The sequence below is a fragment of the Loxodonta africana genome, chromosome 1 (genome assembly GCF_030014295.1).
Source record: "Loxodonta africana isolate mLoxAfr1 chromosome 1, mLoxAfr1.hap2, whole genome shotgun sequence".
In the NCBI taxonomy this organism is placed as follows: Eukaryota; Metazoa; Chordata; class Mammalia; order Proboscidea; family Elephantidae; genus Loxodonta; species Loxodonta africana.
In genome coordinates, this window is record NC_087342.1 from 232950288 (window position 1) to 232976371 (window position 26084).

Here is a 26084-nt window from a genome sequence, read left to right on the forward strand (position 1 = left end):
AAATGTATGAAATCATCTTTGCCTTCTTATAATCTTAATGAAGAGAAAAAAAAAAAGACTAATATGAATAAAAAATTAACCCAAATCAATATATGATCACATGATAAAACATGGAGGAAAAAATATATGCCAAATAACCTACCATATAGCCCAGTATACAAGGCGAAGATTAAGTGAATTTTGACTCCTTTAGATATTATGCTGAAACCCTGAATAGGTTACATCCTTGGAAGAGAGAATAGCAAGATTTAATCTTGCTTACTTTGGACAGGTCATTAGGAAAGACCAATCGCTAAAAAAAAAGAGGTAAAGCAGAGGGTCAGTGAAGACAATGGAGACTCTCGATGAGACAGATTGACATGACAGCCCCAACAATAGGCTCAAACACATCACAGATCATGAAGGTGGTGCAGGACCAGGCAACGTTTCATTCTGTTATACAGACGGTTGCCATGAGTTGGGGCCAAGTCAACAGCAACTAACAATAACACAAGTTGTGGCGCATGGTTAGTATACTTAATACACTGGAGATGGGCTTTATCGAGTGACAGACAGCAAAGAACAAGAGTTTTAATGTATGATGCCTTCTTTGTCCATCTCTTCTTATATGTTTCATTCAAGAATATATGAAATAAAAGCTGATTTCAAGTGTAAAAAATGACCCCAATGTCTTATGTTTGAGGGATTGGAAGAATGATGAAGCCATTGATAGAAACAAAGTTGGAAAAAATTGGATTGGCTAGCAGAAAACGGAGTTAAGGAGTTATGTTTCAAGCATGTTCAATTTGCACGAAGAGTGGGACCATCCCTGCTCTGCCCTGGTAGTGCGTCCAGGTGAAATGGCAGACTTTGATAACACAAAGATGTGAATATCCACACCTCATCTCTACCCACTTCTTAGTTCCTAGCCTTCAGCAAGACTCTAAGATTCAGTTTCTTTGCCTGTAAAATTCGCATCACAATGTCAAACTACATTTTGAGAATTAAGTAAGGTAATTCAAGTAAAGCATTTAAACAAATGTTAATATCTTTCCATTCCTGCCTTCTGGCCTGTCTGTCTTTCTGAAACCCAAATTTGATACTGTTACAAAGCTCTACTTCAGAATGTCCCATTCCCTAACCATCCTTCAACCTCATATGTTCCTACCAACCACACACCCTTCACTCCCATCCTTCCCGTTCCTCCCACTTTGAAACAATATTTACAGCCTTCAAGGTTCAATTCAAGTCTCATCTATTTGATGAGTGAACAATCACTCCAGTCTGTGCTGGTTTTCCTTTGCTAAATGCCTCATGATGTGCTTCGCTATCTATCGTTTTATGTACATACGTCTTGTTTCCCTAAATAAAATATGAGCTCCTAGACAGCAGGATCTGTGTCTAAAATTGTATTGGCTTTGTAAAGGCTGGGCTGTGGGCTTCCTCAGAGATCAACAAAAACTTGATGAATAAAAGAGTCTGTGATGTTGATCATGAAAACCTGAGGACTCTTATCAATCGAAATATGCAAAACAAAGCTGAACTTTTCCCGACAATTGTCAAGAAAATAAAAGTCCAGTATAATTATACTTGTAATGAACAAGAAAATGGCTACTAGTTTGACTTGAAAAGCAATGCCTAAATGAAATAATACAATAAGGAACTTCCATAAAATACCTTACCATAATGTTTATTTAACTGTTACACAGTTTGGTAAGAATTAAGAATGGAAATGGACATTTATCAGAATCTTGATAGAACCACAAATGAAAGTTCTAAGTAATTTAAAATTGATTTTTTAGTTGGGGTTACATCCACAAACAGTTTGGCTCAATGGCTCAGCACTTGAATTAACCCTACCACAACAGTGGCTTACGTCAAATATTAATTATTTTATATGTGACAAAAACAAACCGCATGTACAAAGTTCAGCATGCCTGTTGTGCCAGTTTACCTAGGGCTAGAGAAAATTTAATATGACAGCCTGCAAAGTCATGGGCCAATAAGCAAGAATGTCTTTTTGTAGGTCAATGAACAAGTAGATTCAACATTAAACATGTCAGTTATAACAGCATCACTGACCTTTCGGGTTAGCAAAACTATAGCTTTTAAAGAAAAATTCCTGCCTCTTTTCTTCTTTATTTCCACACACACACACACATACACACACACACCACAAAATAAAACCAACAAAAATTCATGACTGCATTTGGGGACTAGCTGCATTTATAAACAGCTTTCATGCATCTTCTATTAAACAAAGTGCTTAGAAATCAAACCATATTAAAATGTCTTCCTAAAACTAAATATCTCTTATAATTTGATGTGTCTTTGAAACAAGAGTTGACAGCTATATTGACAATTGTCCTATAAGGTTAAGAAAATTAGTAAAAGTAGTTTGAAGAACCAAAATTTTATACATTAAAATTTATACAAAGTCAGTATATTAGTGAACTTCAAGTACCACAAACTTGGCAGAATGTTCAAATCAGTGTTTCCAAATATCTGCCAAAATGCATTTGATTCTCTGGTTTATTTAAAACTGTTCCTTAAAAGCCATTTTAAGTCATTAAGCAACAAAAATCCTCTATCTTGAAAAATTCATATTGCTAGTTCCTCCATAGGTGGCCATTCTAAAGAAGTTTAAATAGCCCTAAATCTCAGTTAATAATATGCAGAGAGTAGATACACATAAAAGTTCAGTTTAGATAAAATGGACAAAGAAAACTATCATTTCCTGATCTTCCACCTCAGCCCTCCCCACCCACCACCTGGATTTTGCAAATGGCAGAATGAATTAAAGTTCCTTTCTTCTACATCAACTCTTTTGTCCTCCCAAGGTTGCATAATCATATTCACCTCTTAAAACGAAGTAAGAGACATTTCAAAAGCTGTATTCAGGATAAACCAACTTTCCGGTTCATGCATTGCAGGAATAAAGCAATGTAATCACATCTTAAATTGGTTTACAGCAGGCTGTCTCCCTGATCCTAGTTCCAAGGACTGACAAAATGAATAGTTTTAAAATAGCACTTTTTGAAATGACACGAGAATTAATAATGCATAATTATCTCAGTGTTGACAGGTGAGAGATGTTTAACTCCTTAAATCAGCATTCCTAATGAACCAGTATCGGAGAAAGGCTTCAGTACACGTACATTGTTCACTGATATCCAAGAGGGTTGACTTAACCATAAAAACATACCAAAAGCCATTTTTTTTTTAATTCTTTAGGTAAAAATTAAATGAATCAATTTTCATATAATATTTGAAATATCTACTTAAGATTATGCCACAGGTTTCAAAAGAATTCAAGGTATTGGATTACTAGAAAAGTCTTATTTTACATTGTATTTTCTACTAAGAAACAGTCAACCTTTCCATAAAGTTGCATCAAAACAAATGTTAGTGTTGGATCCGTTACTTAAAAGGAAAAAAAAATAATAAGCTATTGATTTAAAAAAGCAGTACAGAGTATGTTTCTGACCCTTACCTTTGAGAATTCTAATGAAAGGTAACTACGAAACAATGGCATAATCTCCATGTTTTTAATTTAAATAAAACACTTTCAGTACATATAAGATATTTAAAACAGTATTATATTTACCATGTCGACCTTTACATTATATTCATCTCTTATCTCTAATTCATGGGAATTAACATGTAACCACATTACTCAATTCTGTGTTTTAAATCCTGTGAATAAAATCAAAACAGAATTACATTTCTAAATACCAGAAATAGAGAGAAATGCACGGATTCATAGCACTATAGCTATGCAGATGGAATGTAATACAGGCTGGCTAATTTACACTTTATTTTTCCAAGCCTTTCACATACAACTGGCTATCTTAAGTATAAGATATTGGGCTTTGTATTTAATCCTCATGACCTCCTAAGAGGTAGGTAATAGTATCCCCACTTGCAGATGAGGAAGGCTACGCATACAGAGCATAACATTCCCACTATCTCATAGATGGTAGAGTCCAGCATGATTGTGAATTAAACCAAGTGGAACACAGAGTCTATATACAACATGGCTGGCAAGTATTTTCCCATTTAGGTTATCTTTAGAGGGCTGCACTGATTTTAGCCGTCAGTAAGATGTGGAGGTGTTAGATTGTGTTTAGTTATCCTTCATTAATTCAACACATCTGAGTGCTGACAAAGTGCCAGCCAGTGTCCTACAAGTTGACTACGGCGGTGTACAACACAGACGTGGTCCTTCTCTCTGGAAGCCACAGGCAGTGCTGGGAGGAAGGTGGGAGAGGACGTTGCTTTGTAATGAAGCACCTGTTATAAGGGACAGAGAGGCTGGACAGTTTTGACCTCATAGCCTCTTTAGTTAACATCAGAGGGGAGAAGGAAAGAGCTCCTTAAAAGCAGAGACTCTGAGAGTGAAGACAGTGAGGCCAAGTATGAGGAGCAACAAGACAGCCTAAGCTCTCGGAAGGAGGAACACAGCAGCCAGAGCTGGAGGCCCTCCGTCCGTGAAAAGGGGCCCAGTGCTGCCAGGCACAGGTGGACACAGGAGGGTGGGGCCAGGATGTCCACCAGGAGGGGCAACTGCCTTAATCGTCATCACAGTCTGTCGGGGTACCAATGTCTCCTGAGTAACATGCCTACAATACTGCTCCCCAAGTACAAACATGTCACTTCTCTCCCCAATCTCTTTAGAAGACTGAACATCCAAAATGAATCTAGATCATCAGCTATCAAACTCTGCTTCAGTCTTTCTTGGGTTTCCTATAAAATAATTAGATGCATGAATGCCTTAGCCCACTCTAGAGTCATTAGTTGTATTTAAACTGTAGGTCACAGTTAATCGGAATGTTCTGCTAAAAGGAGCCCTGGTGGCACAGTGGTTAAGTGCTGAGCTGCTAACGGAAAGGCAGGCAGTGTGAACTCCATGAGAAAGGTGTGGCAGGCAGTCTGCTTCCGTAAAGATTTACAGGCTTTATGGAGCGGTTCCGCTCTATCCTACAGGGCTGCTGTGAGTCGGAATTGACTCGACAGCAGTGGGTTTGGTCATGGGTTTCGACCTTTAGAATTTTTTTAGGAGAAATGTACTGTTTTCCAAACAGGCAAGATAAAAATGACTTCTTAACACAATCGGTTAAGAAATTTTAGTCCATGTTATAATACTTTATAAATATTTGTGAATGAATAAAAATGCATTCTGAATAGAAAAAAACAGCCTTGATTACCTCATCTACAAACTAAGGATGATGGGAGTTATTTCTTGAAAAATATTAAATGAGTTATTGTATATGAATTGGTCTGGTGGAATCTAGCATAGAGCAGGTGCTCAAAGGTGGTTATACTAGAATGGTAAAAAAAAGGATTTTTATACTTTATTTAAACAACAACAACAAAAATCTGTTGCCATCGAGTCGATTCTGACTCCTAGTGACCCTACAGGACAGAGAAGAACTGCCCCACAGGGTTTTTAAGGAGGTGCTAGTGGATTCAAACTGCCAGCCTCTTGGCAAGCAGCCGAGTTCTTAACCACCAGGGCTTCATTCCTTATTTATGTTACAAAAATCTGCATGAAACTAACTCTTGTTAATCAATTTTAAACTAACTCAAAAAACTTAATTGTATTTTCCAGTTGTATAGAGATTTATACTGAAAAGTAAAAAGATATTGAGAATCGTAGAGTTTCAAAGATAAAAATCTACTTGGCATACTACTTTGTAAGTAATGTTCCTTTGCTCTTTTTTTTTTTTAATTTGCTATCTTTAGCACAATAAGTCAAAAATGTTAAAAAGAGACTTCAGTAACAATTACTAGAAATTGGTTCCTCCAACTTGTTAAGTATGTACAATGGAGGCCGTTCACAGGAAGTTGAATTTGCCAGCCCAATATGCCGAACGTACAATAACAGAGCTATGTGTGTGTGGCGGGGCGTGGGGAGCAGCTGGAGGTGGAGATTTCTGAAATCACCCCTCCTCTCCTCACCCTTTCATCCCCTCCTCTCTTCACCCTTTCATCCCCTTCTCTCCTCATCCCTTCTAGAGGCGCCTTGAAGATCCACTCGGCCTCCCTCAGGGAGATGCTGACTCGGGCTTCCTCAGGGAGATGCTGACTCCGGCTCCCTCAGGGAGACGCTTGTTCAGAAACAGCTACATCACAACAGCATTTATGTTCACAATTTCACAGGTGCAAATTTAAGACTGCAGGCTAGTACACATACCCTTGACCGGAAATCCCAATCTTTCCATGACAGGACCCTACATCAGGCGGGGCCTCATGGTGCTTTAGTAAGAAGAGACATTCCCGAGATTAAGACCCAGAAGTGCCTATCTCTGAACTGATATGCAGAGAGCAAGTTCAGGCCTCCATGAGGCAAAGAACTGGCCTTTTTGAACTAATCCCTTAAAACAATACTTGGAGAACAGTTTTCAGTCCTGGAAAGACATCATCAAACGTTGTCTGATGAACTCTTGAAATCTGGTTCCAAAAGAAAATTGGAAATTAAAATAACACATTTAGCAGCTTGTAAGGTTTAAAAGATTCTTATCTGCTCTGCAACATGGCGAGAATCAAATTATTTTCCTGGCCAGGGAAATTCAGGTTCCATTTGTTAAGTCACTATTCTGTAACCCTCAGTAAGCCCTGTAGGAAGGTAATTATCAGGGCTAGAAAGAGAGTTCCCGCTGTGTCTCAGAAGTAAACCCAGAGAGCTAAATTAAGGCACTTAGAGGTAAACTCTCAGGTTGGGTAGAGCTTAGCTGTGTGACTCCCGTGGATTCTGGAGCAGAGCACTAAACACTTCTATTTATTCGCAGAACAAGGTATAGAATGGGGCAGCAGCAACAGGGCTCCCTCAGCCATCCCTCCAAAAAAAAAAAAAATCCCTCCAGCCCCTGCTAATCAGTGGGGTCACACAGCTAACAAACTCATGCCACAGTCTGAAAATGTAAATTTTAATGTTATTTCATTATAGTGCCCTTGTACCAAATGTGTTTATTATGTAGCTTCAATTCTACCTGCACTTTTTTTTTTTTTAAAGGCTGCAGCAGGAAAGCTTCCACTGTGTGAAAGGAGGACACAAAATTCAAGTCATGAATTAAAGAGGCAAATGAAGGGACTCTTTTCCTTCATTAGGAGCCGAGGAAACAGATTGTGCTCGTCCTGCCCAGGGCCAACAGCCCCACCACATGGCACTGGGCCAGCCTCAGCCACAAAGCTCACTCAGGAGCTTTGCCCTGTGAGGAGAGGAAGCCAGATGGGCTATTTACTTTCAACAAGATAATTCGGGAGGAAATTGTTGTAAGTCAAAGAAACTTTTTAGCTTCATCTGCTATTTTAGTTTCTAAATGGATTTTGGAGGAGGCGGCGAGGGTTCTATCAGGAAAGGCAGGAGAGCCGTGGTAAGAGAACTGACGAAAGCAGCACGGTGCAAATGCCTGGACAGCTGTACTATCCAAGTGCAAGGGCTTCTGGGCCACACAACCTGGCCTCATAACCTTGCTCCATCAGTTCCTCATGAACACACCACGTGCCCTCTCCGAGCCTCAGTGTTCTCCTAGGTAATGTGGGGAAGATGACAGCTTCACAGGAGGGCTACGAGGACTAAATGACCTAACGCAGGTACAGCAATTAGAACACATAACATAAACACTCAGTAAATATCAGACATCGTTTTCATCTGTTTCACCTTTTTTATCTGCAAAACCTGTAGGGAATTACACACACACACACACACACACCAATGGCAAAAGGCATCTTAAGACCACTTTAAGAACTAAATGTTATATTAATCTATTGATCATACTCGGAGGGATTAAGATGTTTGGGAGAAAAAAAAAAAAAAACAACTTATTTTGCTATCCCTGGGAAGAGTAAAATAATCTAGGTAACTTTACCCTTGGATCAAGAATTTCAAAGATATTTTCCACCTATAAATGGACTTCTACAAGAAAAACAGCTATGGAGTGAATAAAGGAAAGTTCATTAAATTCTAAATTAAACTTCTGATGTTGTCGTTGGGTGCGTCAAGTGGATTCCAACTCATAGGGCCCTATAGGACAGACCAGAACTGCCCCGTGGGGTTTTCTCAGCTGTAATCTTTATAAGAACAGATTGCCAAGTCTTTCTCCCATGAAGCCAGTGGGTGGTCACAGAAAGCTTCCTAACAGGAAGCCAGAGGTTTCCCCAACAAAAGGCAAACGATGACCTTAGGGACAAAATCAAGGTAATCCTTATATGCATCCACTGTGGGAAAAGAGATCTCTACCTGCCTCGCTTTTATATAATGCTTGCTGAACAACATATATAGGCTTACTGAGCAGAAACTAAAAGTTAAGCTATGGGGTTACTAGGCATCCAAGGTAAACTACTTTTCTTTTTACACTTGCAATATTGCTCAATGGTAATTATGATTCTAAGATAATGAAAGATATTTTATGAACAAATATATATACAATTATGTTCAATCTACTGTATCTACCATGGCAGGAGAAAAGACATACATTTTTAGAAGGGTTGTTCCACACCAAGGACTAAAATAAAAATGGCTGCCTGGTTATCACTGGATTGATTTCGAGGCTGTAACAAGTATTCTACTTTACTGCAATATTAATGAAACAGTATTATTTTTTGCAGTATATTTCCTTTCTGAATATTAAAAAAAGTCCAAAGAAATCATTAGTTTAATTTTCAGAATGTAGTTATGGGCTCAGATTAAGACTCTGATCTCAGCTGCCCTCAGCAGAAAGATGATTAGGGGTGATTCCAAGGTCCTCCTTCCCCCAAAGAAAATCGAGGGCCATACGTATCTGTCCTGGTAAGACAGGGAAGGGAGGGACTCACACTTTTATAGCTCTGTTGGATACAGATTTCTATGTCAATATATTTTAAAGCTATTTAGAAACTCTAAGAATCATCATCACTATATTTATTTCTTTGTATTCTTAGTGACTCAATCCAGCTGTACCCAAGAAAATGGAATAAATGTTGATGGGAAGAATATTAGAAAATAAGTATGAGAAACCACACACAAATCTATGCTAGAAGCTTACAGATTTTATGCTCCAATTAAGGCCAGCAAATAAACTGAGAGGAGTCTGCAAGGAAAGATAATAGAAGTAGAAACCATATCTCTATTTTAATTATCATTATAAAGTTAATATAAAATTTTCCTAAGTACTACAAAAAAGCAAATAACAGAGGAAGGCAATTTTACGTTTTCAATAAATTGTAAATGGGGAGGAGAGCTGAATCCCTTAATAACAGAACCCAAAAGGACTTTTATGACACAGATTCTAAATAGAAATGAAACATGAAATTGATTGTCATCTTTCTTTTCTACACAGAATTTTCTCCCACTTTGAAAGATCTATTATTTCACTAACCCAAAGGCCAAAAAGTCTAATAGCCTTTGCTATTCAGTTTGAACCACTGGCCTAACCCCCATTCTGGGCAGCTTTAGAAATAACACAGCCTGTCGCTCTGATACAGAGCTAGACAAGGCGTGTTCTGTTGGGACAGCAGTCTTCCTCAGGCCTCTTGAGCTCCTACATATCTTGCTAGGCATGCCAAGACTGCAAGGGCCTGACCACTTTTTTACCTGGACAATTTCTCAGGTTATTCTTACAGATGCCAACTATCATGGATTGAATCGTGTCCCCCAAAAGTATCTGTCAACTTGGCTGGGCCATGAGTCCCAGTATTACGTGATTGTCCACCATTTTATGTGATTTCCCTATGTGTTATAAATCCTATCACTATGATCAAATGAGATGGATTAGTGGCAGTTATGTTGTTGAGATATACAAGATTGGATGGTCTCCTGTGGCAATCTCTTTGGGATATAAAAGAGAGAAGCAAGCAGAGAGACAGGGGACCTCATACCACCAAGAATGCAGCGCCAGGAGCAGAGTGCATCCTTTGGACCTGAGGTTCTGTGCTGAGATGCTCCCAGACCAAGGGAAGACTGATGATAAGGACCTTTCCCCACAGTTAACAGAGAGAAAACCTTCCCCTGGAGCCAGCACCCTGAATTTGGACTTCTAGCCTACTGGACCGTAAGAGTATAAATTTCTCTTTGTTAAAGTCATCTACTTGTGGTATTTCCACCACAGCACTAGATAATTAAGACATCAACCTTGAGAGGTGAGGCAAACTCCCCGCCCAAATAAAGAGCAGGCTTGCTTCCTGCTTATTTTAAAAGCAGTTTATTCCCCAAACCCCGAGTTTTCACCTGCAATGTAAACTCACACCATGCACAGAGCATCTATCTGGACCATGGAATTGGGGCAAGGGCAGCTGATACCAACTGCTGATGCTCATGTTGCTTGTGGCACCATGAGGTAATAAAATCATTTGTCTCTGACCCAGGAGTCTCATGTCTTCTGCCAGCATCCATCAAACAGTAACAGGCTGAAGCATTAGCTTATAAGTAGGAAAAAATCAAATCCCAGGCCCAAAAGCTTTGGCGAAAAGGCAGGAATACTGACAGAAACATAGTTTTCTGGAAGAGGAAGGAAAACAGACTGCGTCCAAGAATATGAAAGGACTCCCTAGGACCGGTAGGGAATGCTCTGGCCCAAGCGGTGGGCATGGGAGGAGGGAAATAAGGGTCCCCACTGGCATGCCTGCTAGTGAGGCTGAGAGAAGAGGCAGGATTGAAACAAGCTGCACAAATAGTATCTTGGTTATTTCTCACTCACTCTCATCTATGTGGGAGGAGGAAGGGAGGTTATCAGGTCAGTGGAGCGGTAAGGCCTGCGGCTAGCAGAAAGATAATGTGGGTGTGGGTCCAGGCACAAGGAGTCCCCAGAGCTTCAATAATGGTGCCAAAAATGACTTTGCGACCTGGCATAGGTCATTGGGTGGGCCATAAACCAAAGTTCATTTGATTGAGCCACAAGTGGGCAGGCACCTGGAGCCAAAAGTAAATGTGCCTTGCTTACTGACATGGAGCTGCTCCCTCCCTCAACACTCCCTGATATCCCCTCTTCCCTCTACCCTGACCTCAGCTGTCTCCAGTAGAAAGATGATTAGGGGTGGGCCCAAGGTCTCTCTTCCTCCAAGGGGACTGAGGGCCATACACACTGGTCCTGGTATGATGGGTGAGGGAGGGACTCAAACTTTTATGCCTCTGATGGATACCGGTGCCCATGTTACCACCCTACCTGATTCCACAGAAGAAAAGGACACCAAATTTACTGATGGGGTCTGGTGTCTCTCAGTGGGGAAGGGAAGCTAAAGTGACCTTGTGCCAGGAGCCCTTCGGACTTACGCAACGTGCTGTTGCTGTAGCTTCCACTTCTGATTGTGCAATAAGAAGTGCTACGTTACATGTTTGCACCTCCCAGTTCCATGAGTATCAGAGGGTTTTCCTACTCAGGAACTGCTGCACATGGAGAGGCCATTTTCAGAGATAACAGCATCACCTTCTTGACAGGGCCACAAAGTATGGTCTTTTTTTTTTTTTAAGAAAAGCAGCTATTATCCTGCAACAAAACTCTCATGCACTGCCATGGTATATTGACGGCAGTCCATGGGCTACCAAAAGAACAAAGAAATCTGTCTTGGAAGAAGTACAGCCAGAATGCCCCTTAGAAGCAAGGATGGTGAGACCAACAACCTAGTAGCTGAAAAGGGAACACCGTCAACATAAGGAGGTATTAAGATGTCATTACTGCTCTCTTGATCCCCTATATCCAGCACCTCAGCCAGCCAAAACAATTATATGATCCACCTGAGTCTAGCAGCAGCTGTGGCTGCCAATCTGACCTGCTGACCACCCTGGGTCTGTCATCTGCATGGATGGCTATAATAACAGAAAAAGTCATATAGACACGGCTGGTCCTGAATTATTCTGCTGTGCCGATGCCATCAACAGCAGATATCAAACATGGCCCTCCCTATACTTGTGTGAACTCACAGACTGGCACAACCTTATTTCAATCTTATTGACACAAATTCATGTGTTTTTCCTAACTCCTGAGCAGCCTGAGGTTTTGCCAGGTACGGCAAGAATCCATACTCAGGGCTATTATCTATGTGGCTTAACCAAGCCAATGCAATGGTGATCCAAATCAAGTACAGCAACAAATTCTGAACTAGAGTGGCCTGTGCTCTTCCATGTGATGTATCTCTACGTTGCGAGGGTAGACCATGGAATGTCTCTTCATTGAAAATGAAGGTTGTTTTCTGGGCCATCTACTGCTCCCTGTTACTATTAGCAATGGCACCAAAGATCAGCAAACCACTTTAAACTTCCCTGCACAGGTCACATAAGACAATAGAATTGACTCAGACTGTCAGAACTGAGACCGACTGGTCTCCTCCTGGGATTAATGCAAAGTAGGCTGAGTCAGGGACCCTGATGTGGGGGTGGGGAAGAACAGAACATGGACGGAGTCATTACTGCTGGTTGGGCTCACTCTGCTGCTAAAAAAAAAAAAAAAAAAAAAAAATTGGTAGTAGCCCTAATTAAATGCTATACAAGACTAATAGATTTGGTACTATACTCTGCCAGTTCTATTATTCAGAGTGGCATACTTGTGAAAATTCACCAGAGGCTAAGATGGCCTAGGACAAAGCATTGAGTTGTTGGGAGAGACAGCATTCCTTGGGCCTCTTGTATTCCCTCCACGTCTTGCTGAGTGTACCAAGACCTCGAGGCCCTGACTACTCCTTTATCTGGGCCACCTCTGAGTTATTTATGCATCCGAGAGTCTTAATAAATGAAGTAACATCTATCTCCAGACAAAGAGCACGCTTGCTTACTGCTTGCTATAAAAAATGGGGAGTTCCTCAAGCTCAGTGTTTCTCACCTGCAATGCAAACCCATTACATGCATAGCATTTATCTGGCCCATATCAAATGACCCCTGTGGGACTGGGGAACAAAGGAAGATTTGGCACAAATATGATGATGCTCATGCTACCTGCTTTGCCATGCTTAGGTAAGGTCTTTGATGTATGGGTTTTGTGTCTTCTGTTAGCACCCATTAACAGCCCAATGAACTATATGAAATATTGTGATAATACAGTTTTCAGGGAGGAGTGTTTTGGGATATGGCCGTGGAATGGGAAGGAAGTGAGTAAGAGTGCTACTACAAGGAAAGATACATACATTCATACATACACACACGAAGAACACAGCATCAGGATTATAGGAAGACTCACTGACAACCTGCATTATGCAGATGACACAACCTTGCTTATAAAAGTGAAGAGGACTTGAAGCACTTACTAATGAAGATCAAAGACTACAGCCTTCAATATGGATTATACCTTAGCATAAAGACAACAAAAATCCTCACAACTGGACCAATAAGCAACATCAAGATAAATGGAGAAAAGACTGAAGTTGTCAAGGATTTCATGTTACTTGGATCCACAATCAACACCCATGGGAGCAACAGTCAAGAAATCAAAAGGCGTGTTACATTGGGCAAATCTGCTGCAAAAGACCTCTGTAAAGTGTTGAAAAGCAAAGATCTCATTTTGAGGACTAAGGCGTGCCTAACCCAAGCCAGGGTATTTTCAATCTTCTCCTATGCATGTGTAAGCTGGACAATGAATAATGAAGACCAAAGAAAAACTGATTCCTTTGAATTATGCTGTTGGCAAAGAATACTGAATATACCATGGACTTCCCGAAGAACGAACAAATCTGACTTGGAAGAAGTACAACTAGAATGCTCCTTAGAAGCCAGGATGGCAAAATTCCATCTCATATACTTTTGACATGCTGTCAGGAGGGACCAGTCCCTGGAGAAGGACGTCATGCTGGGTAACATAGTGAGTCAGCAAAAAAGAGGAAGACGCTAGACAAGATGGATTGACACAGTGGTTGCAACAATGGGCTCAAGCATAACGACTGTGAGAATGGTTCAGGACCAGACAGTGTTTTGTTCTGTTGTGCACAGGGTTGCTATGAGTTGGAACCAACGCAACAGCACCTAATAACAAATATATACATGTGTGTATGTGTGCACACATACATACATAAATGCAAACAATAATAAACCTACCCTCATGGAGGCTGAAGAATGGTGAGACCATTACTGACAAAGGTCTCTGTCAAAGAGGAGGGAAGGCAAGAAATGTATTCCAGATTCAAGGAATAAAAAAAGTTGAAAAAGTTATCATTTAATTTTCCATTGTCAAAAACCCTCAAAAAGTAAAATATTTAGTTTCAAAATTTACCTTCAGAAATTTAATAAAAAGACTGAAAAGCCTCCAATGATTATCTGCAAACAAATTTTATTTTTATTCACCGTTAAAAGGCAAATAAAAAGGAACTGGAGAAAGAAGATGAAATAACACTTCATAACCAGAGTTACATAAGCCAATTATTAAACTACTTCAGTGTTATGTCTAGACTTCTAGTTGACCAGGTATCAAATGTGATCAGTAAATATCCTAGATTTACTGATTTGTAAAGTATATGATTAAAATAAACTGTGCTAAAAATTAGGAGAATTCACGCTGCTTCAGAAAGTAATTTCACATTCACTTGTCTCCATAACTCATTAAAAATAAAATAAATGGTTTTTCAGAACCACCACGGAGCTGAGTTTGATGGATGGTCATTCCTCCTCCCCCCTGTGTGCAATAAGGGAAAGGTAGGGATATTTATTCATAGTGCTTTGCTCCCTCACTGATAAGTTATGCTGTCTGCGTGTCCTGACAAGTCAGCGTTTGCTGTGATTTAATTTGGTGGAGGCAGAAGACATGTCTGATGCAAAGACACTGCTCAGTGTGAACTTGCTTACTTTAAACAGATAAAAATATGTCTAAACGACCCATCATTTCCAAAGGAAGTGTTAAAAAAATAAGCTTATCTTTTAAGTAAAATGAAAGAACATCTTTGAAACAATTGTGAAAAAAATCAGACTTGAGCTCCTAGTTTTAGGAACAGGACTGCCATGTCCAGGGTCTTTGTCTAGCAGGGACAGAGGGAGTGAGTGAGTGGACGGCCAGAAGGGGGACTTTATGAGTGACATCAGAATGAGAAAGTGCTAAGGGCATGAAACCAAATCTTTTTTTCCATTAAAAAAAAAAAAAAATCTCAGAATAATTAAAATGAATTCCTACTCAAATTAAATTGCCTGGAAGTTTTCTGTACAAGGCTGTCGGCATTACAAGCACTCCTTGACTTTGCCCTGTCGTGTTTCCTCGATCAATCATGCTATAGCCTAGAATTAAACTGAAATGACTGGATCAGAGAAAATCAAATTTTTTTTAACATTGAGTTTCAGTAATGTGATTAGGAAGCTTTTAGTGATATTGTAATTACTTGAAGCTTTGTGCGTATGTTTCTACTGAGACAATTACAAGGAGAGAAACTGCATTACGGAGATGGGTAAATACAGATCCCAGTGAAGCAAAAATACCTTCGTTGTAAAGCTAAAAGGGACAAAGCATCCATGTGATTTATACTCTAAACGTCTTGCATAAAATAACCGCTTTAAAATCTAGACCTCTCCAGAATTAAAACAATGTAATAGCTTCCCCTTTAAGGACATGCATTAGAGAGGCAATCAGGAGAAATAATAGTAAAGGACAGGGGGAAAAAGAAAAATTCCTCATCCTTGTGCTTTTTTTTTTTTTTTTTTGTGCTAGCTCCCATTTTTGCACAGGAAAATGTGATAGGCTAAATTTTTTTTCCCTAAAATTAATCATCTTCTCAGAATATGAAAAAACTTAAATATGCATACAATTTACCAAAATCAAACCATATAGTTACTTCCCCTGCTTCTTAATTCATTCTTTCATCCATTCCAACACTTACTGGGATTATGCTTGGCTTGGGGGCCATAAAAATAAATGAGATAAAGCCCCCACCCCAAGGCAAATACTGATAGAACGGAAAAGAATCCAAGAGATTGACTCTTCCAAGTAGGTACTTCAACCTCAGAAACAGGGAGGCAGATTGGAGAGATAAGCCAAGACACAAGGACAAAAGTCTCCCCTCTTTTTATTCATACTTTCATTCACTCAGCAATTATTTATTGAGTGCAAATACACTTCTTTCCTCAAGAACGAGGTAGATAAGTAAAAATAACAACACTAACATGGAATGAGATGAGTGCTTTAGAAGGAGAAGTCCGTCCTTGTATGAAAAAAAAAGGAGGTCTGAGAGGAGAAGTGCTGACAAGCATGTTGTCATATTTATGAAATAATCTTAGAATAAACAGAAGAAACCACATCAGAAAAAAAGAGATACTGAACCCCTGGACTGAGCTGTACCTAAAGCCACCTCTACCCTTGGACTCGGTCACATGGGCAAAGAGACACCTGTTTTTGTTCGTGTGTTCCCGCCAGGTTGAAGAGGATCTCTAACACTTGACACATACACACACACACGCAAAAGTTGACTAATTAACAAGAGGAGAGAGTAGCATATGAACAAACACTGAGATAGATACATCCTGGTAAGAATACGCAAATTTTTCTGGATTTCCAGTGATGTTAGGGACAGGTGGATGTCTTTCTCTCTAATATTACATTCAATAATGCAACTAGGTATCCAGATGATGTTCTCCATGCAAATATTTGGCACATTTTTTTTTTCTGTGTTGATTCACAACTCTGATTATAGCTGATGAGAAACAAACAGCCAAAGATGCCAAATAAGCATATAAAAAACTCTCAATATCATATGTCATTGTTGTTTGGTGCCATCGAGCCGGTTTCCACTCGTAGCGATCCTATGCATGACAGAACAAAACCCTGCCCAGTTCTGCGCCTTCCTCACAATTGTTGCTAAGCTTGAGCACATTGTTGCAGCCACTGTGTCAATCCATTTTGTTAAGGGTCTTCCTCCTTTCTGCTGACCCTCTTCCTTACCAAGCATGATGACTTTCTCCCGAGGCTGATTCCTCCTGACAACATGTCCAAAGTATGTTATACTCAGTCTCACCATCCTTGTTCCAAGGAGCATTCTAGCTGTACTTCTTCCAAAACAGACTTGTTTGTTCTTTGTGTAGTCCATGGTATTTTCAATATTCTTTGGTAATTTCACAGTTCAAAGGCGTCAAATCTTTTCAGTCTTCCTTATTCACTGTCCAGCTTTCACATGCATATGAGGTGATTGAAAACGTCATGGCTTAGGTCAGGAGCACCTTAGTCCTCAAGGTGACATCTTTGCTTTTCAACACTTTAAGGAGATCTCTTGTAGCCAATTTACCCAATGCAATGTGTCTTTTGATTTCTTGACTGCTGCTTCCATGGCTGTTGATTGTGGATCCAAGTAAACTGAAATCCTTGACAACTTCAATCTTTTCTCCGTTTATCATGATGTTGCTTATAGGTCCATTTGTGAGGATTTTTGTTTTCTTTGTGATGAGGTGTAACCCATACTGAAGGCTACAGCCTTTGATCTTCATTAGTAAGTGCTTCAAGTCCTCTTCACTTTCAGCAAGCAAGGTTGTATCATCTGCATAATGCAGGTTGTTAAAGAGCCTTCTTCCAATCCTGATGCCGCGTTCTTCTTCATATAGTCCAGCTTCTCGGATTATTTGCTCAGCAGACAGATTGAATAGGTATGGTGAAAGGATACAACCCTGACACACACCTTTCCTGACTTGAAAACATGCAGTATCCCCTTGTTCTATCTGAATGACTGTCTCGTGATCTATGTACACGTTCTTCATGAGCACAATTAAGTGTTCCAGCATTCCTATTTTCCGTAATGTTATCCATAATTTGTTATGTTCCACACAGTTGAATGCCTTAGGATAGCCAATAAAACACAGGTAAACATCTTTCTGGTATTCTCTGCTTTCAACCAGAATCCATCTGACATTAGCAATGATATCCCTCGTTCCACGTCCTCTTCTGGATCTGGCCTGAATTTCAGGCAGTTCCTTGTCAATATATTGCTGTAGTCACTTTTGAATGATCTTCAGCAAAATTTTGTTTGCATGTTACATCAGTGATATTGTTCGATAATTTCTGCATTAGGTTGGATTACCTTTCTTGGGAATAGGCATAAATATGGATCTCTTCTAGTTGGTTGGCCAGGTAGCCGTCTTCCAAATTTCTTGGCATAGACGAGTGAGCACTTTCAGCGGTGCATCCATTTGTTGAAACATCTCAACTGGTATTACATCATTTTTTGCCAATGCCTTCAGAGCACCTTGGGCTTCTTCCTTCAGTACCATAGATTCCTGATCATATGTTGCCTCCTGAAATTAGTATACTGACTTTCTGTATTCTTTCCATCTTCTTCTGAAGCTTCCTGTGTCATTTAGTATTTTCCTCATAGAATCCTTCAGTATCACCACTCGAGGCTTGAATTTTTTCTTCTGTTCTTTCAGCTTGAGAAATGCTGAGCATGTTCTTCCTTTTTGGTTTTCTAGCTCCAGGTCTTCGCACATGTCGTCATAATACTTCATCTTCTGGAGCTGCCCTTTGAAATCTTCTGTTCAGGTCTTCTACTTCTTCATTTTTTCCTTTTGCTTTAGCTACTCCACTCTCAAGAGCAAGTTTCAGAGTCTCTCCTGATATCCACTTAGGTCTTTTCTTTCTCTCCTTTTCAACGACCTCCTGCTTTCTTCATGTATGATGTCCTTGATGTCATTCCACAATTTGTCTGGTCATCAATCGCTAGTGTTCAACACATCAAATCTATTCTTGAGATGGTCTCTAAATTCAGGTGGCGTATACACAACAAGGTCATATTTTGGCTTTCTTGTAGTTGTTCTGAGTTTCTTCAGTTTCAACTTGAACTTGCATATGAGTAATTGATGGTCTGATCCACAGTCAGCCCCTGGCCTTGTTCTGACTGATGATATTGAGCTTGTCCATCATTTCTATCCACACATGTAGTTGATCTGAACCCTGTGTATTCCATCTGGCAAGGTCCATGTGTATAGTCACCACTTATGTTGGTGAAAAAAGGTATTTGCAATGAAGAAGTCGTTGGTCTTGCAAAATTCAATCATGCAATCTTCAGCATCATTTCTATCACCAAGGCCATATTTTCAACTACCAATCTTTCTTCTTTGTTTCCAACTTTTGCATTCCAATCACCAGTAATTATCAGTGCATCCTGATTGCATGTTCAATCAATTTCAGACACAGAAGTTGGTAAAAATGTTCAATTTCTTCATCTTGAGCCTTAGTGGTCGATGCATAAATTTGAGTGATAGTCATATTAGTTGGTCTTCCTTGTAGGCGTATGGATATTATCCTATCACTGACAGTGTTGTACTTCAGGATGATCTTGAAATGTTCTTTTTGATGATGAATGCAATGCCACTCCTCTACAAGTTGTCCTTCCTCACACAGCAGGCCATATGATTGTCCAATTCAAAATGGCCAATACCAGTCCATTTCAGCTCACTAATGCCTAGGATATCGATGCTTATGCATTCCATTTCATTTTTGACAATTTCTGATTTTCCTAGACTCATACTTCATACATTCCAGGTTCTGATAGTTAATGGATGTTTGCAGCTGTTTCTTCTCATTTTGAGTTGTGCCACATCAGCAAATGAAGGTCCCAAAAGCTTGACTCCAACCATGTCATTTAGGTTGACACTACTTTGAGGAGGCAGCTCTTCCTCAGTCATATTTTAAGTGTCTTCCAACCTGAGAAGCTCATCGTCTGGCACTATATCAGACAATGTTCCGCTGCTATTCATAAGGTTTGCACTGGATAATTCTTTCAGAAGCAGACTGCCAGGTCCTTCTTCCTAATATGTCTTAGTCTGGAACCTCAGCTGAAACCTGTGGTACTTGAATACCAGTGGCATAGCTTCCAGCCCCCACATTATGACAAACTGACAGATACATGGGGGATATATCATTAGGGAATTGCAAATCAAAACAACAATGAGGTACAGCCTCACACCTATTAGAATGGCTAAAATCCAGAATACTGACAACACTAAATGCTGTAAGGATGCGATGCAATAGGAACTCTCATTCATTGCTGGTGAGAATGCAAAATGGTACAGCCACTTTGGAAGATAGCCTGGCAGCTTCTTACAAAGCCAAACATAGTCTTATCATACAATCCAGCAACCACATTCCTAGATATTTTCCCAAATGTGATAAAAATATGTCCACATAAGAACCTCTACACAAATGTTTATAGCAGCTTTAGTCATAATTGCCCTTTAAACACCAAAGACATAAGGAAAACATTAGCCCAAGAGACAGAAAGGGTCATATAAACCAGAGACTCCATCACCCTGAGACCAGAAGAACTAGACAGTGCCTGGCTACCACCAATGACTGCCTGCCCTGACAGGGAACAGAGCAAAAGTCCCTGATGGAGTAGAAGAATAGTGGGGTGCAGAACTCAAATTCTAATAAAAAGACCAGACTTAGCGATCTGATTGACACTGGGGGGGACCCTGAAAGACATGGCACCCAGACTCTCTGTTAGCCCAAAACTAAAACCATTCCCAAAGCCAACTCTTCAGACAAAGATTAGACTGGACTATAAGACATGAAATGATACTCATGAAGAGTGTGGTTCTTAGCTCAGGTAGATCCAAGAGACTAAATGGGCAGCTCTCATTGCCGTCAAGTTGATTCCAACTCATAGTGACCCTACAGGACAGAGTAGAACTGCCCCACAGGGTTTCCAAGAAGCAACTGGTGCAGTCCAACTGGCGACCTTTTTGGTTAGCAGCCGAACACTTAACTACTGTACCACCAGGGCACCACATTCTTATGGTGGGGTATTTTTCAGCAATAAAAAGAAATGAACTATCAAGCCCCCAAAAAAGACATGGAGTAGCTGTCCATGCACAGTGCTTTGTGCAAAAAGCCAGTCTGAAAAAGCTACCTACTATATGATTGCAACTATATGACATTCTAGAAAAGGCAGAACTATTAAGACAGTGAGATGATCAATGGTTGCCAGGCATTCAGGAGATTGGGGAGAGATGAATAGTTGGAGCTCAGGACATTTTTAGAGCAGGGAAACTCTTCCGTATGATCCTATGATGGTGGACACATGGCATTACCCATTTGTCAAAACCCAAAGGACTGTACAACACAAATCGCGAAGGCCAACGTAAAGTGTGGACTTTAGTGAATAATAAAGTATCAACATTGGTTTATCAGCTCTAACAAATGTACCACAGGAATGCAGAATTCTAAGAGAAACAATGGGTGGGGGGGAGGAGAAGGAGAGAAACTCTCTGTGCTTTCTGAATAATTTTTTCTGTAAACCTAAAACTGCTCTAAAAAGTACTCTTCTAAAACAACAAAACCAAAAAGTTTTCACCTCTCATTTGTTTTGTTTTTAAACCACAGAATAAGAATTCTAATTTAAGAGAAATAACAAATTTAGTTATTCAATCTAAAGCCAAAATAGATAAAGTTATAGTAGCCACCATGGAAATCAAACTATTTAAAGTTCGGCAGGAAAACGGTTCCATCAAAATAATCTAATTACACAAACCTTTTGAAGGGTCTGTTTACTCCGATTACGTCAAAGCACAGCTACTGGTCCTGACAGCTTAAAGATCCTAGATGCGGAGCAATGTGATAGACTCAGAGTGCTTAATTTGTCTACTGCCGATTTTATTTTTCAATTTGAATGTACTTGTCACTTTCCTCCACCCGTTAAATCTGTTGCTGTCGCGTCAATTCTGACTTGTAATGAACCTATAGGATAGAGTAGAACTACCTCACAGAGTTTCCACTTTCCTCCACAGGTACTGGCACTTCCTCCTTTCTTGGGGGAGGCTGATTCCTGGAGTTAGGTTTGCCTGCAGGCGAGTCACTGCACACATGAAAGTTTGCTTTCCCTGCCGAGCTGTTCTTGGAATTCAACACACATAGTAAGTCCTTTGGTTACAGACATGATGCTTGTTCTAAATATGATAACCAGGTTACCCTTGCCATGATTTCTCTGTTAACCAAAAGTAAGCAAGATTAATATAACATACACTGCTGTCAAAAGTTATCTTTTTAAAAATGAATCTGATCATCCCCAGCCGTAGTATTAAGACCAAGTGGCCTGGTTACCACTACTGAACGTGTTGGTCAGAAGAGGGAAAATGTGGAACAGATTTCAAATTCTCATGGAGTCCAGACTTTCTGGAGCCATGAAGGCTGGACAAACCCCTGAAACTACTGCCCTGAGATAATCTTTAAGCCATAAATCTTTAACCAAAAAAGTCCGCTGAAGTCTTCTTAAAACCAAACAATTGTTTTGCTTAACTAGTAAAGAAAGTCTACCTTGAGCATTGTGCTCTTTTAAGAACTACCCATATGGGATCAAATTTACAAGAGCAACTAAAAAGGTTAGACAGAAAGATTAGGAGGCAGTGAGTTTATATTAATGGGGGAGGGAAAATTCAGAGAAGGAGGGTGAAAATGGTTGCACAACTTGAAGAATGTAATCAGTGTTACTAAATTGCACATGCAGAAATTGTTGAATTGGTGTATGTTCTACTGTGTATATTTACAACAACAACAAAAATTAATTATATATATATTTTTAAAAAGACCAAGTAGCCCTTTAACACTCACAGAATGAAGCTCCAGCTCTCCAGCATGGCCCCAGACTCTTCACCCTAATCTCCATCATTTTCTCCTCACGCTCGCACCTTCTCTCCCTGTCACCTGCTCATTCTGCCCAAACACACAGACCACTCTGTGTGTCTACAGCCTCAGGTCTTTGTTCCTGCCAGTACCTCACTGTGGAATGCACTCTGCTGATCTGCCTGCTCAGGAGACCACACCGTCCTCAAAGCCCAGTTCAAACACCACCAACACACTGGAGTTTCCCCCATTTTGCCATGCAATTAAACGTACACCTACTCCTCATTTATCAACTACCTTGTTAGCTGACATTTCACAATCACAGTAGTGAAAAATCTAGTATCTGACTATTTTGCACATTAAAGACGTATGTCTGGCAGTAATGAACACTGAGGTGCAAGGCAAGAGTAACGCTGGATGTGACGGTTAAGGTTGTGTGTCACTTGGCTGAACCATGATTCTCAGTGATTTGGCAGTAATGACGTGACTCGGCAGTTACGTAATGACGTGACTCGGCAGCTACGTAGTGACGTGACTCGGCAGCTACGTAGTGACGTGACTCGGCAGCTACGTAGTGACGTGACTCGGCAGTACGTAGTGACGTGACTCGGCAGTACGTAGTGACGTGATTTGGCAGTTACGTAATGACGTGATTTGGCAGTTACGTAATGACGTGATTTGGCAGCACATAATGATGTGATTTGGCAGTACGTAATGACGTGATTTGGCAGTTACGTAATGATGTGATTTGGCAGTTATGTAATGATGTGATTCGGCAGTTATGTAATGATGTGATCTGGCAGTTACGTAATGATGTAGTCATCGTTTTGTGATCTGATGTGATCATTCTCTATTTTCACATAATGCTGATTTTTGCATAACGACCTGGTCTTTGGAACCTAACCATGTCAATAAGTGAAGAGTGGGTGCCCTTCTGTTATAACTTTTGTTATTGCTTATAATTATTACCTGTGTGCATAGCATCCTCAGCACATCGTGATTCCCTCACACAGCTATGCAGACTGGGTGTATGTCACCCATAACTTAGGGTGTCAATGAATGTTTGCTGAATTTAATATTTATTTTCTTAGTTCTTCTGTTCAATAAACTTTTTCCTTCTTTATGAATAAATTCTGCATCAATCTATTTAAAAAATTTATTCCATATATGCTTTATAGTTTCTCCTAGCTGTTAACAACATATAAAGGAATGTTTCACAAATGTTTCAGCTAAAACTGCCTTGCGAAACAAAATCCTATACTGACATCTTTAAACTGAAGCAAATTGAGCTCACCATGTGTTCCTTTGTCCTTCTCAACTTTACTAGAATTCATTTAAGTATTCTAAATGTGTAATTTTCAGCTAAGCCAGATCAGTTATCATTTACAAAGGGCAGAACAATGTTAAACTATTTCAAAGGAGCATTAGGCATCTAATATTCATAGTGAACGTGCAAATCAGAAAGCAAAATATACATAAAATGGCTATCTGCTCCTGCTTTGCCTGATCATCTGTTGTTACGTGAAGCCATATTTCCTGTCAAAAACATAACAAAGCTTCCCCTTCTCTACAGGGATACAAATTAGCAACTCGGTACATCAAATCACCTAGCTGTAATTCACTGTTTCAGTCCAGGAGTTTAATCTACATGCTCTTCTGTCACCTGCGAAAACTACCTTGAAAAGTGAGTTGTGTCCTTGGCCAGCTTTATGAACTACAAAAATACAAGGCTCCTCACATGTAACATTATAGCATTACCTTTAAATGATCTCAGAAGATGCAAAAATCAAATAGGATCACTCTTAATTCAGTGTGGTATACTTATGATCACTGCTTCATAATGAAGAGAAACAAACCAAACCCACTGTTGTGGCGTTGATTCCAACTCACGGCAACCCCATACGCTGTGGCACAGAACTGCTCCACAGAGTCTTCAGGGCTACCATCTTTACTAAAGCAGGTCACCAGACCTTTCTTATGCAGCACTGATGGGTGGGTTTGGAATGCCAATCTTTCAGGTTAGTAGGGACCTTACTTCAAAAAAGGCACTTAATATCCAGGCTTTCAAATGGTGAATGGCTTTAGGGTAACTGTGGAAGGCTAAATAATGTTTCCTCCTCCACAAGATATCCAATACTGAGCCCCAGAACCTGTGTATTATTACTTTATAGGGCAGAAGGGAGTTGTGGAGGTGATAAGGTTAAGGATCTTGACATGGGGAGCTGATGCTGGGTTATCAAGGCGGTCCCTAATGTAATCATAAGTGTTGTTACATCAGGAAGATAGAGGGCGACCTGACTATGGTAAAGGAGAAGGCAATGAGAGGACAGAAGCAGAGATTGGAAGGATGCAGCCAGGAGCCAAGGAATGCTGGCAGTGCAAGAAATGGAAGAGAATTCTCCACTGGAGTCTCTGGAAGGAACCAGCCTTGCTCAAACCTTGATTTTAGACACTTAAAACCCATTTTTAACTTCTACCCTCTAGAATTATAAGAGAATAAATTTGTGTTGTTTTGAGCTATTAAATTCATGGTAGATAATTTGTTACAGCAGAAAAAAGAAACTAATCCAGAAAATGCACCACACCTGAATTGTATAATGTTTTGAAAACAGTTAGTGAAATTATGGTACTAAAGGTTGGCACTACTTTTATGACCAGAACAAGAAATTACTAGAAATAATGTGTCACTATAAGCAACCACCACTCAGCTGTCAGTTTTTTGTACTGTGATGGCTTGTGTGCTGCTGTGACACTGGAAGCTATGCCACTGGTATTTCAATTACCAGCAGGGTCACCCACGTGGACAAGTTTCAGCAGAGCTTCCAGACTAAGACAGACTGGGAAGAAAGAAAGACTTGGCAATCTACTTTGGAAAAAATTGGCCATTGAAAACCTCATGTACAGCAGTGGAACACTGTCTGATATAGTGCCAGAAGATGAGTCCCTGAAGTTAGAAGGCACTCAAAATACAAAGGGAAAAGGCACCTCCTCAATTTGGAGTTGACTTTAATAAGTGGGATGGAATAAGCTTTTGGGGCCTTCATTTTCTGATGTGGCATGACTCAAAATGAGAAGAAACAGCTGCAAACATCCATTACTAATCAGTAAAGTATTACAAAGAAATTTGCAAAGACTTGGAGTTACAAAAAACAAAAGGTAAGAACACGCTTGGCATTTCTCAAGCTGAAAAAACTGAGTTAAAAATTCAAGCATCGAGTTGGTATCTTGAAAGATTCCATGGTCAAAAATTTGAATAACACAGGACGCATCAAAGAAGATGGAAGGAATACAGAGTCACTGTACCAAAAAGAATTGGTTGACAGGCAACCATTTCAGGAAATAGCATAAGACCAAGAAACAATGGTACTGAAGGAAGAAGTACAAGCTGCACTGCGGACACTGGTGAAAAACAAGGCTACAGGAATTGACAGAAATACCAATTGAGATGCTTCAACAGAGGGACATAATGATGGAAACACTCATTCATCTATGCTAAGAAATTTGGAAGACAGCTAACTGGCCAACCGACTAGAAGAGATCCATGTACATGCCTATTCCTAAGAAAGGTAAGCCAATGGAATGAGGAAATTACCAAACAATATCATTACTATCACATACAACTAA

At 40.0% G+C, this 26084-nt stretch overlaps 1 protein-coding gene and 1 long non-coding RNA gene across 4 annotated transcripts in view; both read right to left on the reverse strand.

Annotated features, from left to right (window-relative positions):
* LOC135232642 (uncharacterized) overlaps nucleotides 1-12378 on the reverse strand; it is a 108241-nt gene extending 95863 nt beyond the window's left edge. Inside the window, exons 1-2 of one of the 2 annotated variants that reach the window (XR_010323258.1) lie at nucleotides 3587-12378; nucleotides 143-292 (exon numbers count right to left, since the gene is read on the reverse strand). This is a non-coding gene — a long non-coding RNA (uncharacterized LOC135232642). Of the gene's footprint in view, nucleotides 1-142 lie in introns of both variants that reach the window. The other variant, XR_010323257.1, reaches the window with a different exon arrangement.
* PRKN (parkin RBR E3 ubiquitin protein ligase) overlaps nucleotides 1-26084 on the reverse strand; it is a 1623853-nt gene that overhangs the window by 1583976 nt on the left and 13793 nt on the right. The gene's annotated exons all lie outside the window — the stretch shown is intronic.